This window comes from Triticum dicoccoides, chromosome 3A (assembly GCF_002162155.2).
Source record: "Triticum dicoccoides isolate Atlit2015 ecotype Zavitan chromosome 3A, WEW_v2.0, whole genome shotgun sequence".
Classification (NCBI taxonomy): domain Eukaryota; kingdom Viridiplantae; phylum Streptophyta; class Magnoliopsida; order Poales; family Poaceae; genus Triticum; species Triticum dicoccoides.
Window position 1 is genome coordinate 20,430,568 of NC_041384.1, and position 4,463 is coordinate 20,435,030.

At 42.4% G+C, this 4,463-nt stretch overlaps 1 pseudogene; it reads left to right on the forward strand.

Moving 5' to 3' along the window:
* Positions 1–1,616, forward strand: part of LOC119266758 — a 3,383-nt pseudogene extending 1,767 nt beyond the window's left edge.
* The last annotated feature ends 2,847 nt before the right edge of the window (positions 1,617–4,463 follow it).

Genomic DNA, 4,463 nt, shown 5'->3' on the forward strand with positions numbered 1-4,463 from the left:
TGGTTTTTGTCATATCAAAGATGACCCCTAATTGTATTGTTCAGTTACATTTTCCCAAACCGAGTAAAAGAATAGGAGAGAATTTCTTGTAAAGTGTTCAGTTCAAATTTAACCAAAAATCAAGTTGTCAAAAAAACCTAGCAAAAAAAAAAGATAACCCTCTAACTAAACAAAACATGTCCTGGGCTTTGTTTATTTAAACTTTGATTCAATTTCAAACTGTCTAGAAAATTCAGATGCAGTTATAGTGAACCAAACAGAATCCTCAGACTCCAGTGTACAAAGTTTATCCAAAATAAGTGACATCATAGGGGAAATCAGAAGAAAAGTTTTTTGGGGGGCAATGACATAGAGATGAGGAGGAAAATTATGAGGTTGGTTAGAAGAAACTATGGTGAATCATAGTCAAAACCTGCAAGTTTTTCAGTGGTTTTTAAAAACAGATGGTTCGTTTGAGTGTGATGTGCGCGGTTAACATCATGTTCTTTCAAAAAAAATCTCAGGAAGTTATAGAATAAGCTGCACCAAAAGATAATGGGTTAATAAGGACATCACCATTTATATGACTTGCTGAATTATTACCATGGAGTATCGCGGCATTTTCATTGACTCGTAACTTTCCACCATGGTGATAAAAGCATAATGAGTTCACACTGACTCAAATTTGATACATGGTGATTTGAGAGTACGATTAACAATTTCTTATTATTTTTATTGGTACATTTTTTTGAGACACTTCTATTGGTACATTTAATGTGTGCTTCCCAACACAGGATATGTTGTTTGGCGGGCCGGAAACGGTGAGTTCAACGATTGAGTGGGCAATGGCGGAGATGATGCGTAGCCCTAATACCTTTGCACGGCTTCAGCAGGAGCTGGCTGACGTGGTGGGGCTCGACCGCATGGTGGATGACTCAGACCTCGACAAGGGGCCTAGGTTGCATCGTCAAAGAGACGTTCCGCATGCACCCGCCCATCCCGACGCTTCTTCACGCGGCTGCTAAAAACTGTGTACTCGGAGGTTACTCGGTCCCTAAAGGCTCGCGAATAATAATCAATATGTGGGCAATCAATCGTTACCGCGAGGCCTGGAAGGACGGCGACGCCTTCCGGCCGACGCGGTTCATGCCAGGTGAGGGGGACGCTGTCGGGCAGGACCTCAAGGGCGGCTCCTTCGAGTTCCTACCCTTCGGGTCTGGACGACGCTCGTGTCCAGCACAGGAATTCGGTCATCATGCAGTGCAATTGGCTGTCGCATACCTCGCCCATGGGTTCAACTGGGAGCTACCCGACGGTATGAGTCCGGCGGAGCTTGACATGGGTGACATGCCCGGCATCACTGGACCGCTCGCCGCGCACCTCTACGCCGTGCCCACGTCCCGACTCAACTGCACGTTGTAAAGTGCTGCTTGTTCGGTCTCATACGTACCTGGTAACAATATCTCTTTGTTGGGAAGTACTCATAACTGCTATTAGTATTTCCCCGAGAAAATAAATGCTATCAGTATGTTCTTGTCCCGCCATTGAGCACCATGTGAAACTGGTTGGTTGGTTTCTCAAAAAGAAAAGAAAAAACTGGTTGGTTGGTTTTCTAATTCAATTCCAAGTCATCGTGTGTGATGTGCTAGGCAAATATTCCCGTGTTCGATGTGCCTGCGTGCCCTTTTTTGAAATTCGACTCCAAACATGTCCCTGTGTGATGTGATAAGCTATATTTGATTCCAAATTCTTATTAGTGCGCACGCACTATCTGGCTGAAATGAGCAGCCAGCCATAGACAGCCTCGATCAGACCAGATCGAGCGCCCGCACAAGTGAGGTCTTCTCTGGTCGGACGCTGGAAAATAGATCGATGTGCATTTATTTCAAGTTTTTCATATTTTTTAAAGTCATATCTTTCAAACAGTGTGTCAGAATTCATACATGTTTTCACGGTTGGAATCCTCGCGACGAAATCTTTGAAACTAGATTCCTCATGGGTTTGTTTTGACAAAATATTTTCGACGCCAACTTTAATGCTATATGATGCAACTATATTATTGCGTATGATGCAACTTTAATACTGCAAGGTGCAATTTTTTCGAAACCAACTTTAGAGTTATATAATCCAACTTCATATGAGGTTGCAGCCTAGAAACCGTGACAATCATTTTTTTGTGACGTGCGACTAGTCTACTACTGGTCAACTACCTAGTAGTCGATGTGCAACCCCTCTCCCTTCTTGTGGATGTGCAGTTTTCATTGCTGGCACACCCTGCCCCACCTACCCGTACCAGCAGCATGTGCACCTTAGTCTGTTGTTCCAGCCAACCGCGTAGTAGTCAATGTGCAACTCCTTCCCCTTTCTACTTGTGGATGTGTTGTTTCAGTTGGTGGAAGCAACATGCGGATTTGCACATGGTTTGATTGGCAGTTGGTCAGGGCAACAGACGAAATTGCACATCTCACTGCTAGGGATAGTTGAATGATAAAAACGGTACATCCATAAGGTAGAGAAAAGTTGCATATAAGAGGGCTCTAAAGCATAGTCGCACAACCGAGGCCACAAAGTTGCACACTTTCATCACCATGGTTGCACATGCGGGGCCATAAATGTGTACACTTGTTGGCATAGTAGCTGATGCACGGGAGGTGCACACGCCCGGTGGCATAGTTGCACACACGCAATCACAGAGCTACACACTCTTGTTGGTGTAGTAGCTCACGCACAACCCTAAAGTTGCACACTCTTATGGATATAGTCGGACACGTGTGGCAGCGGAGTTGCACACTCCTGTCCGTATAGTGGCACACGCACGACCGTATAATTGCACACTCTTATCGCCATAGTAACAAACGCAACGGTGCACACCCTCGTCGGCATAGAAGCTCACGCACGAGTGTGAGAGTTGCACACATGTGGCGGCGTAGTCACACACGCATGACCACGGAGCTGCATGTCCATGGGTATGGCGAAAAGTCGAATATCAAATGTCAGGTGCTTGCACATCAACTACTAGGCAGTTGCACCAAACAGGAAGTAAATTGCACATAAAAAATTCGTAAAAACATACTCATGCGGGATCTAGTTTCGAAGATCACATCGTGAGGATTCCAATGATGAAATCGGATCTTAATTTCAATGTTCGGTTCAAAAGTTATAACAATTTTTAGAAAAATGAAACTTGAAATAAACGTGTTCAAACATGTTCACATCAGTGAAAAATGTATGTCTACGAGCAGCGGGAAGTTGCACATCAACTATAAAGTAGTTGCACATAGAATATTAGACAATTGCACAACACAGAGTGTAAATTGCACATAAAAAATTTCATCGAAACATATTCATGTTGGATCTAGTTTCGAAGAGCACGTCACGAGAATTCCAACGGTGAAAATTGATCTTAATTTCGATGTCCGGTTCAAAAGTTATGATTTTATAAATATTTAAAAATCGATAATTCATTTCTGAGCCCAGGCTCATCTGCACCCTCGCTGACGAAAAAAACAAAAACAAATACTAAAAGAAGTTAAAATTTTCCAAAAAGAAAAATTGTGGTGGATAATTTGATACGTGAGGTTCGCATCAATTTTCAAATCATTTGGACATCTGAACAGCTCTCGGCAAAAAAGACAAATTCGAGGTCTGTAAAAAAGTTTACTCTTCACACACTGTTCTGACCTAATTTGTTTTTTTTTTGAGAGCTACTCAGATGTTCAAATGATCTAAAAATTGGGGCGAACCACACGCATCAAATTATCTACTACACACAAAAAATGGATTTTTTTTAATTTTTCTAGTATTTGTTTTGATTTTTTTCTAACCAGATGCAGATGTGCCTGGGCGCCGAAACGCCGCACTTTTTAAAAATCTGAATTAAATGTATTCACACTTTTTTCATGGGACGTCCAACTCTAACACGCAGTGAAGAGCCATGCATAATGATTGGTTGGTAATTTCCTTTTGTTTCCTTTTTGGCATGCATTCTAAAAATAATGACAAAGGACAAATACTTACCTCAAAGAGTAGGCGACTTCGGAGCGCTAGGGAGCAGCCGACCGCTTCCTACACATGTCCATATTTGATATCATCACACATGAGTATGCGCAAATGAACATGGGCATAGTAGGCACTGGTACTAATTTCTCATCGAATATGTGTTAAACTTTCCACATGTCATGTTCCTAACTCTTTACACCTATGTGTTGTCCTATTTAAACCAATGAAAAAAATGTGTTCTATGACAAAATAGTGAGGCCCTTAAAATACGCTATTAACGAGACATTGTACACTGATTCAATTAGCGAGACATTGATCAGAACGAAATAGTGTGCTAGTTTTTCACTGATTTAAACCCACCTTGCAAACTCCATTAAATCCCAAACCAACCCAGGCACAATCCTCTTTCTCTCTCTCCTCGCCGCGACATTGATCCCACACTTGTGAAGCTTGTCACAACCTCCACCCTAACGGTCGTAGTCCCG